Below are 13,068 nucleotides of genomic sequence, written 5' to 3' on the forward strand. Positions count from 1 at the left end.
CCCGCTACTCTCCTGTTCTCTACCACTGCTCATTCCCATCACCCTTCTGAGGAGGAAAGGCCCTGATGAGAGAAACTTTATGATGCTAAAACTCCACGTTCTATACTTACAAACAAGACCCAGCACATACTCCAGTAACGTATTTCCAGGAGAATCTCGCACAGCCAAGATTTGAATTTTAAATTCTCATTTTACAATTCCAACATTGGAAATTGTGCTTTGAGAGAAATAAGTAATTCCTTGTTAATGGTGCTTTGCTTATTTTGAAAGACATTGTATTAAGGGATTAAGCAAGTGAGTAATATAATAAAAACGATGACTGCCTTTGGAAATGTGCTTCTTTATAGCTTTTACTTATAAACTTTGCTTATACTCTTTATACCCAGCATTATTTTTGTACTTAGGTTCTTATTCTTTTCCTCCAGTTCTTCTTAGAAGCTAATGTGCTTTTCTTCAGGTTTATTAATCAGAATACCATATTGATTGCAATGTCTGTGAAATATGGGTGTGTATTATAGTTGAGGGCACATTGTATTTGTCAGCTTTTTAGTGGAACATTATTTTTCGTAGCTGGATATAACGTTAATGATACATCTCATTAACAATATATTATATTTGGTGACATTAAAGTTTTAAGGCATCAGATTAGAGTTGAGGCTTTCAATCAGAAAAAGGCAAAGATAGTGTGTTGGCCTGATATGGTTTCAGGCCACTATGATTGGCTTATCTCCATTGCAAATGATTCACTAAACTATATTGAGGTATAGGTCCAATGCCCTAGTTCAAGTCCCTACTTTGTTCTATATGAACATAATAACCCTAGAAATATCCAAGGAAGAAAGGATACTAATCTAGGTACCGGTCAGGTATTTATGTGCCCCTAACTTTAGATCATGTAAATGTCACATCCTATTACTAAAAAGTATGTAAAAACTGTTTATGTGGAATTGAAGTACTACAAAAGTCCCATTTCCAAAAAATAGTAAATATTTCTAAATGCTTTTTCTTTCCTTTTAATGCATTTTAGACTCTTTGTATTAAAAAAAAGTTTAAATGATTTATCTGTTCTCTTTGTCCTAATGCATTGTGTATATATTTGAATGGTTACGTATGATCGTTGAATAGGACAATGCAGCAAGATCTTTCACCTTTTTAATTAGACAGTCCTTCCAGATTTTGGCAACATGTTGACTATCAGTCAGTTTTTGTGGCTTTCATTTTTCTATAATCATTTTCTATACCTATATAGAAAGATATCTTTCTATATCTTCACTAAATTTAGGGTGGAAAGTTGTGCAAGACTGAACCAGGTCTATTAGCCCAATACAAGAGTCATTGTTCTCTTCCTAAGCATAGGAAACAAGTGCTTTACTATGTTTCTTAATAACTCAGTATCATTGTAATGAATTTCAAAGACCATTGTGAGGATCAGACACACACAGTCTAGAATCACACTTGGCATGTAGTAGATGCTCACTAAGCAGTAGGCATAATAATTTTTTATGTAGGCCTGCAATATCTATAGTAAATCATTTGTTTTAATATTCTTTTTTGATGCTTCCAGGTTTTCTGTAACTAATACTGTGACTATCTTCTCTGATGTTTAGCTATTGGTTTCTAACGTTCTATAGTTGGAAAAATGAAAGCATAGGTGTTTGAAAATTATAAATGAAATATCAACAGTTTTACTGAGCAAATGTTCTAGAAGTATAGTGTAAGGCATTGAAAGGCAGCAGGTGCTACTGGTGAGAATGTAGCTTTAGAAGCTTGGTAGCAAGCTGCATTCTGTACCTGGCAGGTCAGTGAGCATATCTGAGCTTCAATTTCCTCATCTGTAAAATGGCAATAACAATACTCACCCCGAATATATATGGTAATAGATAGATATTATGTAAATTATCTGAAATAATAGGTGCTCAATAAATTTTAGCTGTTTTTTTTTTGCAATTTGATATATAACCCATGCAGAGTAAGAAAGTACAGATTTGTCTTAAAATAACCACAGGACTTTTAAAAAATATCCTAAACAGAGATGTAAGCATACTCTCTAATCTTTATAATTATTTTTTATATTTCTCAATGAAAGTTATTTTGTGAGCAATTCTGTTTTCATGGTATGTAATGTTAGATTATTCCTTGAAAAAAAATGTTCTTACAAAATTAAACATCCATTTTAGAATAAATATTTTAGAAAGAAAGAAAAGTTATAAAAGGATTCATATAGAGGCATAGGTTTTCTTCTTGTTTCTTGCCTACCCAGTCAAAATGTGAATTTATACAATTACCTGCGTACATTTTACTTCTCTTTCTTTGTGCAAAAAAGATAATGAATTCTAGATAATTGTCTCTTAACCATTCTAAAACTTTCTTTATTGTACTTTAGCCTACCAACATTCATAATAACAAAGGCAAGTTTTATGTCAACTCAATATGTTTCAGAATATGGCCAAAGTTATTATTTGTTTGTTTGTTTTGTTTGTTTGTTTGTTTTGCGGTACACAGGCCTCTCACTGTTGTGGCCTCTCCCGTTGCGGAGCACAGGCTCCGGACGCGCAGGCTCAGCGGCCACGGCTCACGGGCCCAGCCGCTCCGCGGCGTGTGGGATCTTCCCGGACCGGGGCACGAACCCGTGTCCCCTGCATTGGCAGGCAGACTCTCAACCACTGCGCCACCGGGGAAGCCCCAAAGTTATTTTTTATTTTTAAGATTTAAAACTGTGCACTGAGAAAAAAAAATTTAAATGTATCTATTACTGATGTACATAACGTGTAGATCATGATGTTTACATCGATTCACTTCCTAGGGCCATTAGTAAACTTTGTGTGCATGCATGAGCGTGTGTGGAAAAACCTCTTCAAAGTGTGAGACGCATTGTTTATCCTATGAAAAGCATCAAGAATCGATGCAGATATAATCAAAATATGAAGAACTACTTCACTAATTTATTTTTGGGAATCAAGCAAACTCTTATGATCATGGAGTTTATGAATCTCCACAAAATGTCTCACTGCATTTTTCTTTTAAAAACGTTTTTGAAAAAAAAAAAAAAAAAAAAAAACGTTTTTGGTAATTCCCTATTTCTCCTTTAAGTAAACTATTCATATAGCTGATCATTCTTCCTTAACTTCGACAGGCACCTCTACCCAAGACTGTGTCTTATCTCTGCAAAAGTTAGTTCAAACTCTACCTTTTTGAGAGATTTTTCTGTAAATCAAAACTGAATCCAATAATTAAATACCTTCATAAAACTCTTAACTTTCCTTGTCTCCAGCCTTAGAAGATAAGCAAGACTTACCAATTCTGAACTATTGGAATCATGTATCATACATGATTGAGTTATTTTGATGTAGGGGAATAATTTAATTCTATAACATGTCCAGAAACCTGCTCAATGAGTTATATACAACCTATAATATTGTAGAAGCATATCTTTTAATAATACTATCCAGTATTTTAATGTGGGTGAGGTTTGGTACAATAATTTCTAATGTAAAGATCACTTCCATTTGCATTATTTCTTTTGAAGGTTGATAAAGACAAAATACGTAGAGTATCTAAGTTCAGGTACTGCCCTTGGCATTTATCCTACATTCTTTCATTTGCTCATCCCAGCAATTTTGTTTTGACATAGTTAAACACGGTCTGTTACAGAAAGTTAAAAGCCTTGTCCAAAGTCACATCTTCGTTAATTGGTGGATGTGGGATTTGTCTGATTTCAAAGTTTGTACTGTTTCTCCTAATACCATGGGTTTGCACGCTCAGTATGTTAGAATAGATGAGTCCTTAGCTCCCAGCCCTAACCTATTCATTTTGTGTGAGAGGAAACTGAAGTCCAGGGAGAAGTATATCACAGTGTGACCTTGATGAAACTAGCAATGCCTGTCTGGCCAAATGAAAGCAGGAAACTCAGAGAAGGATGATTGTGTTCAGCACACCAGGCACCATATCACCCTTTCTTCAGACTGCTTCAAGATAAACAGCCTTCAAAAGTCTGAGAATAATATACTCAAGCAATAGAGAGAGGAAATTCTAGTAGGCAATCTACTAGGATGAAAGCAAAGGCAATGAGTAAACCAAAGAGGTCCAAGGACAACAATTACTATCTTCCTTTACGAAGTGCATCAGCACATTCATTCTGGTGGCAGCTTAGGGAACAGAAGAGGCAACAGATAGAAAATGAATCCAACATGATGTCCTGAAATCAGTACAGTACCATCCTCTAGTTGCCAGGGGCCCTCAATAAACATTCTACTACACTGAAAGTTAGCTAAAACATGTTAACTGACAGGTCTCTAAACCAGCTGTGCATAGCAACTGGAAAAGGCATGAACTATTTACAGGGAGACTTGGACCACAACTAGAATGGATTCTAATAAACCTGCAAAGATAGAATCATCAGCCCCAGCTCACAGTGCTACAGCACAAATTGCAGTGATGACGGTGGATCGCTGTGAATTTGGAAAGAGCTCACCAAAATTATTTGACTCTGCAAGCAGAAAAGCATTAAAGAGTATAGTTCAGCATAGTTTGTCTAAGCTCAGGAATCACGAGGACACCAATCTGAAACTCACAGGAGAACCATGTGTTCATGAGTGCAGATGGGTGTCACCACCCGGATCGGCCAAATGCTTTGTAAAGATGGGAGAGATGGAATCTAGGAGAACCTAACTCTTTATATAGAACCAGTTTCACAAGTTGGGTAAGATTTAAAAGGGAACATTGTTTACGACAGTATGGAAACTAGAATGTGTGATCATTCCTCCTCATATCATAGTATTTTGCAGGCTAGCCTGTGAATTTCTCCACTGTATGACAAAAAGCCATGTTAAATTATAGCTGTTCTCTCTGAGAATTCAAATTAGTATAAGACTGAGTCCTAAGGAGAACAAAAATACTCTGTACAGGAGGACAAAAACAGTGTATATTTGATTCACTGTTTTATTTTGAATTTCCAAAGTAGTGCCTTGCACGTGGTAAGCACTAAATAAATAGGTATTGAATGAATAGGAGTGAATAAAGATATGGTGTGTTATCAGTAACCTCAGAGGACAGTGGAGGAGGTACTCCTTGACTCAAGACAGATACTCGTGTCTACCTTAGCAGTTATCACAGTCCTGCAAGAGAAAAGCAAATCAAACTTCACAGAAACCGTTAAGCACTCCATTGCTCTGCTCACAGATGAGGGGAACCTGGGTTGTTATGAATGACTAGAAATTAGCTAGATGGAAAATAGAGGGAGCAGAGGATGTATATTCCAGACAAAAGGAAGGGATATAAAAAACATAATTGGTTTTGCGTGTTCAACCTAAAGGATGTATAAGACAGGAACAAGGTAAAAGGGAGAGAGTGATGGAAAATAAAGTTGGGGTGATAGATGTCTCTCGTCGTTGCCTTTTTAAAGCACACTGCTATTGATTTTTAAAACATACATTTGAAGTCTCTGTATCTAGTATCTAATATCTTCATAATCTGCCTATTTACTAAGGCGCTACTAGCTCAAAAATTATATCATTCTTCAACACATTCTTCAAAATTATATCATTCATCAACTCTTAAATATCCCATTTGCCAATATATAGAGAGCTATATGCAATTGGATCAAGTCCTGTGGAAACCTACAATTTTTAGGTACTCTTTATTTTTATCCATTGATTATGTTATGGTAATGAGGGTTATATCCAAAGAACAACTTAAGTTACCCAAATACTCTTCTTTCCCATTTCTCCTTTCCCCCCTGCTTTACTCATGGTCAGTGTTTACCAGTAGGTTCAATTATTGGCCTTTCAGGTAAGGGACAGTTGAACAGCATATAACTACTTATCATCCCAATCCTTATTTTAGGTTCCTTTTTAATATTTTTGTTTGTTACATTGGGTGAATGAAAGAGGCTTAGGGGGCTCACAAATTTGTAGAAGAAGGAGAGAAAGAGAGGAAGGAAACTAGTATTTATTGAGTGCCTTCTATTTACGAGACACTAAACTTAGCATGTTTTTATGTTTTTACTTAAATTAATATTTTCTTATACAAAACAACATAGGGATAATTATTACTTTCAGTTTATAGATAAAGGCTCAAGGTTATTCAGTGATTCATGCGAGTTCTCACAGTTCATGTTCAGAAGCGCTAGGATTCAAAACTAAATATTATTAACCAGGAAGCTTGTGCTATTCTGTATTCCACAAGGGCTCTCTCTTTTATCCTTCATTCTAATGCATCCCAAGTCAACTTTTTATATGTTTATCTATGCAAGTGTCCCCTTTAGTATTTCCAAATTATTTCTCTGCCTTCTCTATACACTTTAATAAACTGAAGGATCCAAAGCACATGGTGTGATATTCGGGTCACATCCCTAGACGGAATGCCACATATGCCTAATGTTGTGTCTATAAAGTGCTCAAATTAATTCAAAATGCAAACTTCTGGGTGGAAAAGAGATGAAATGATTGTCAACTACATTTAATACTTTTTTAGAAAAGGAAAATTTGCATAGACTGACAGCTCATTTTGTTTCCACATCCGATTTTAATATCTGGTTGTTCTTACCAGAGGACAGTCATGTTTATTTGGCACACACAAAATCCCCAGGCCTATTTTCATGCTTGCAAATAGATGGTAAATCAGTAAATAACATTATTCTTTAATGACACAAACAACAAAGTGGTCCAAACAAGATTTGATAAATTCAAAAAAAAGTTCTCTGAGTAATTCTTTTTACTTCCCCTAATGTTCAATCTATTCCTTTATCGTTCTATTTTTCTTTTGAAGCAAAAGTCTCAGAAAGCAAAATTCTCAAAAAAAAAAAAGTTTCTATGCCATAAGGTATCTTTAAGATAACTGAGATAACTTCAAGATAACTAACCATGTGCCCATGTGTCTCCTCGTTTTTCTTTCAAAAATCCTCAGAATTAGAATTCTCTGTAAGAACCAGAAAAGATTGCTAGCAAATTGACAGCAAAGCTCTGAATCAACTCATAACTTTGAATAGCATATGGACAACAACACATATGAGCATATGCCGTGTATCTAAATTACATCCATAGGAGTCAGCAGTCTCAGGACTAAATTGTCTGCTATAACATACACTGAAAAAGAGATACTGTGCTGTGCTGTCTGACCAGAGCAATAATTTTAGGATTTTCAGATTTTGCAAAGGAAATTCTTAGTTTCTGTGGGTACTCTTGAATTATGATTTTAAAAAAAGCAAACAAACATACAAAAAAGATTCTGAGACGATACAAAATAACAAGAGTTTTCTAAAAACTACTTAAGCAAAGAAAATCTAGTTTTCTGAACCAAGCTATACAGTCACACTCAACTCAGAAAGTGGAAGTACAGATCTGTTATCTACTTTTCTTAGCTTGCACATCATCCTTAATTACAGTTTAAACGACAAAATGAAACATAAATGGCTTTTTATCACCAAAACATTGCTGGAAGCATAAACAATAAATTATGAATTACTGAAGCAGAAGCCTTTTTGGATCATGTATGCATAATGCTATTCTGCATATTCGGAATCCCAGTTGGCCCTTCTGTTCCATGCAAATTGAGCACCACCTTTTATGATTTAACACTGAGGGAGAACACCTTACTTCATATGGGTAAAAGCTAACACCAAACATGAAAGAGACCTCTTATCAATGTTTGATGCTGTGGAAAAGTCTACTATGTGAGCAGAGTAGACAGGGTCACCGTGTCTACTGTATGTAGACATGCGTGTATAGGTATTCACTACCACACTCTGCCAAGCACGCAGTTTTCACGTGATGCTTAGGTATGGTAGCCTGAGAAACCCAATAATAATGAATCCACTGTCACTGAGGGATTGAGGCTTCTTTTTTCTTTCTTTTTTTTTTTTGCGGTACGCGGGCGTCTCACTGTTGTGGCCTCTCCCGTTGCGGAGCACAGGCTCCGGACGCGCAGGCTCAGCGGCCATGGCTCACGGGCCCAGCTGCTCCGATCTTCCCGGACCGGGGCACGAATCTGTGTGCCCTGCATCGGCAGGCGGACTCTTAACCGCTGCGCCACCAGGGAAGCCCGGATGGAGGCTTTTTAAAGACCACTTGGGGAAAGAGATGTTATTTAGGAAAGTCTTCTGTTAGCTGCAAAGCAACTTGGTGTAATGGAAGAATTTAACGAGACTGGTGGTGTCCAGAAAGAGGACAGTTGGCTTACCAAGGTCCTCTTTGCTGTGTGGATAATCAAGGAAGGCTTTTCAGGTCTAATTCAGCCCAGGTGGGGCAGAGGGACTCTGCCTGCCTGGAAACCTAAATCCTGAATACAGGAGAGGTGTGCCTGAGGATTCAGCTGGAGAGAGGATGGAGGGCGGAGGATCAGCTCTGGCTGGCTTGGAATGTGGGAAACCCACTTCCACTTTCAAGAAGTAAATTTTAATTTGCGGACAAGAGGCGTCTGAATTAAGTTGACATTATTCAAAAAAGCAAAGGAAGACTCTAATTTTCCAGCTTATACAAAATGATTCCCACAGAGTCTGTGTGTTGGGAGGTTGTGGATGATTTAAAACAACTTGATATGCTAGAATGGAATGTCATTTTAACAAACTGGAAATTGGGATTAGCCATTTTATGGAGAAAGCTTAGTTTAATATTGGCAAAGGAGAGAGAAAAAAAAAAAAAGCCTGCATATTTAAAACCAGGTCCAGGAATCCCAGCTATTTCGTGGCTGGTAAATATTTTCATTCTTTCCCCACCTCATCTTCCTATTTTTTTCCCCTTTATGTTTCTATGATAATTGCCCTTTAGACTGCAATACATTGCAGTGCGTACTAGTAAGGACCATTAGTTTCACAACTACCAGTGAGGCCAATTTCAGAACTACTGTACAACATTCAAAAATCAACAGTTATAGCTGCAAAGGGACCTGGTTGAGAATGATAAGCCATCTCTTCCATGAAGAGATGGAAATTTAGGAATTAATGGATTCACATAAATAGGATCTTGTCCCATTTCATGATGAGTGATTTTCTATATGCCAGACATTGGGATAATAGCTGTCTAAGCCCTCGGTTACTCATATCCATCAAAGCACACCTAAGGGGTAGATAGGTAGTATCTGGTATTACAGATGATGAAACTGAGGCTTAAAATAACTTGCCTGTAGTCAGTATTCTCACAAGGGATATTTCTAGAGGATAAAAAGACATGAAACACATAGTGATTGAAGTTGGCCATTGAGTTGAGATGGAAACCCCACCAAACAAAACATGAATTATACTCTAAACAGGTAACCATGGAATGGATATTGAGATAACCCAAGACACACTTATTTCAAAGCTCTAATCACTATCTCCATTATCTAAATTAATTATCACAATCACGCCTTTAGAGTGAGGTTCTTGTTAATAGAATTTTGGTTAAAAAAGAGTCATCAAGAGGAGAAAATAAAAAATATTAGTGTCATCAGATATTCTGGTTCCCCTCTGTCTTTCCTTAAGCCTAATCAAGCTATAACTAAGGCCAAGTCTATGTCTTTCCTTCCCACAGACCCTCTTTAGGGGAGCGTTTTATGTTTATCCTTATTTCTCTATACATGTGATTCAAATATTTCAGTATAAAACATGAAGACTCCCATTTCTCCAGCCTGCTTTCTGGCAATTTCAATCAAATCTTTTAACTGCAACGTGCAGGCTGGCGAAGATCATGTCTCTGCCGACCTCACATTTTCTGCATGCAAGAGATTTCTGTATCTGGAAAAGGTTCATTTATCTTCCCTGACTTGTTAATATGTAATTGCTTAGTATCTTCTGTTTTCACAATTAGAATGGAAGCCACTACTGAAATGCTGTCAGTCAAACTCCTTTTGTTTATAAATTCATCCAACTGGAAGATGAAGAAACCGATGTCTGAGCTGTATAATTGAGAAGATTCAAGGCGTTGTGGTTGTTTGGTGTGTACATGTGATGTGAGTGACTCATCACATTTTTTTTTTTTTTTTTGCGGTACGCGGGCCTCTCACTGCTGTGGCCTCTCCCGTTGCGGAGCACAGGCTCCAGACGCGCAGGCTCAGCGGCCATGGCTCACGGGCCCAGCCGCTCCGCGGCATGTGGGATCCTCCCGGACCGGGGCATGAACCCGCGTCCCCTGCATCAGCAGGCGGACTCTCAACCACTGCGCCACCAGGGAAGCCCTCATCACATTTTTGACCTTTGTTTTCACCTTTATCTGTATTGAAGTTTGCTTTCCTATTCTGGCAGAAATATAATTCTCATATATTCAGAAAGAGAATTATTTATGAAATCACTCAACTGTATAGGAGACAAGAGACAGTTAATTTCTATCTCATTTTGTTTTTGATTATGAATTAGTCAGCTGAAAATTGCAGAAGGACCAAGCTGTATGAGAGAGGAGAATGATCACAGCAACTTCGAATTGAAAGACATGCTGCAAGTTTCTTAGAAAATGCCAAATACTGAAACCATCTCCCTTAAAGATCCAATTAAAAAGAGGGTTCATCCACCTATCAATTATGGATTTGAATGTATTGGCTGTCTCAAAATATTAACCTTCATCTGCTGGGCTAGGACTTGTAAATCATGAAGGTCTCAGTGGAGAAACATCAGCTACTGACCATTTTAAAGTCCATCTGAGAAGGAAAAACAATTCTGAATATGAGTTTATCATTTGATTCTCTCACGTTTCAAACATAAAATATACCATAGTTTTAAAATAAATAGTGTCTAGTATTTGAATTTTTTTGGTTGTTTTGTGTTCCCTCATCATTAATAAGGAATGAGTAACAGGTTCACAAGACAACATTTTATCTACCTTCTTAGCAGTATATCTCCACCATTTTAAACCTGACAACTTCTTTCCATTGCTTTGTTTCTAAATGTTAAGAGGAGACAAACTGTGTTTTTTTCCTACTTTCATGGAAACTATCCAGATGCCAAAAAAGTGAAACAAAACTCATGCATTTCTGATCCAGGAAAAGGGAGATGGAGTATAAACTTGACATATCTGTTCCAGAGACCTGTGTTCATGATTAATTCTATGGAGATGTTGAATATTTGGATCCTAAATCCAAAATCACAGAGAACATATGTCCTAGTTTCCACAAGACCGTCCTGGTTTATGGTGTTTCTAGGCATAAATATAAACAGCAACCCCTTTCACTTTAAAAAATATCCCAGTTGGGACAATATATGGTCACTCTTTGCAAAATAAATCAACACATAATTTTAAATAAACAGTCATGGCACAGAGAGTGTTCTTTCTGTCCATTTTGTGATACCTAGCTTTTTTTTTGGTAATTATTTCACACACACACACCTGTGAGGTAAGTCAAAACTTAAATCCTATTTTCTAGTTTCAATAAAACAGATAATCCACATGCCTTTAAATATTCTACTACAGGGTTTATTGAAATGTGTGTTGCAGCACGAAGAGTTTTCCTAGGTGTACAAACTTTTACTTTGTACTAATTCTAAAAATTAGAGAAAACACTTGAAATTCATCCACTGTAGGACTAAAATCTCCTCTTTAAAGGGTTTAGGGCATAGTAAATATAGTACAAAACTACGCTTTCACAGGCACCCAGTAACTACCTCTCGTTCATCCAGCATGTGTTTACGCAGTGTCTTTGACGGGCCATACCTGTAATGGGCACATCTTGAAATTGCAGAATGCACAGAAAGCACCAAGGATCTCAGACCTTTGGGATGGGAAAACCCTTCTTCCCAGAGAATCTTTAAATGTAGGGCATTTGATATGCAAAAATAATGACTAGTACCTATTAGCTCACAATCAAAGTAAGCATGGCTCACACTTCTGCACAGACTTTCAGCTCAGTTTGGAATTGCCGAGGGGGCTCTCATCTTAGGCGTGGTCACGGGGCTTCCACAAAATAAGAAATGTTGGCAGCGTTATCCAAAAAGCAAAGACAATGTACTTGGATTAGAGCTCCTAATTCAGGGAGGCTAACACATGTAACTCCTCTATTGAGGAGAAAGATCAAGATTTCATTTCCTTAATGTTTATAATAGTGGAAGCCAGCTGAATGAGTAATATCTATATAATAGCTTTCTCATTTCCTTTTCTCTGATGCATCTACTTTATCAAAGCATCCCCAAAGAACTAAGTAGCATTTTGTTAAAGGGTAAGGCCAGAATATATTTAACAAGAGCCATAAAATGTTATTTAACTTCATAAAGGAAGTTTTACCAAAACTCACTACCTCCTTGAAACAGAACAGAGAAAATGAACCAAATGTCATGAGCCAAATTTTACTCTTCAGATTGAGCATAGTTTTTATAGAGACCATTCATAAATCTAAACAAATGCCTATAGTAAAGCCAGAAGACAGCCCCAGATGATACATTTATTCTGCTAATCATTCTAAAAAAGCTGAAACTAAGGCTTAAATACTTCTGAGCCAAAACAGACAGCTAAAAATCCTTGTTAAATGTACAGCAGGTTAGTAAAGAAAAACGCACAGATGAGGTAGACTTTCTTTAAACGATCTATAGCCTTCATATGTAATAGATAAGAGTTAAGGGAAATGGTTAATCCGAGCTTGGTTCTCAAGAAATAATGAAATGGATTAAATATTTTCTGTGAGTAAAAGACTTAACAAGAAAATCAGTTCATATTAACTCCAAAATAATACTGATAAGGAGTGTCCTTCAAGAAGGATTTTCTGATCTAATTGCTATCGTCAAAGTTGGTACAGGCTTAAAACAAATACCTCTAATGTGTACCCACAAACCAGACGAAATTAGAATAGGCTTTCCCTAAAGACTTGGTAAACATTCAATTAAAACTTAACAACTGCAAAGTATAAGCCAGCCCCTCCTCTATCAGATATCTCGGTATAATGTACTTGGATAACATCAGATATCTCAGTAAAATTACTGGAACTTTCACAGGGGTTAAATCTTACTGTCCATTTTTTTTTAAAGTAAGGTGACTGAGGTATTCCCCGGGATAAAATTAACTTGCATTGCAGATTCACAATTCCCTTATCTATTGTTTCAATATTGGAAAGAGGAAGTGATGTAATTACCATGCCTTTAGGCTGATAAGCTAAGTTTCAACTGCTCATAGTGAAGAA

At 36.8% G+C, this 13,068-nt stretch overlaps 1 protein-coding gene across 1 annotated transcript in view; it reads right to left on the reverse strand.

Moving 5' to 3' along the window:
* CDH8 (cadherin 8) overlaps positions 1-13,068 on the reverse strand; it is a 369,599-nt gene that overhangs the window by 43,263 nt on the left and 313,268 nt on the right. The window lies entirely within an intron of this gene.

This window comes from Phocoena phocoena, chromosome 20, assembly GCF_963924675.1.
Source record: "Phocoena phocoena chromosome 20, mPhoPho1.1, whole genome shotgun sequence".
Taxonomy (NCBI): domain Eukaryota; kingdom Metazoa; phylum Chordata; class Mammalia; order Artiodactyla; family Phocoenidae; genus Phocoena; species Phocoena phocoena.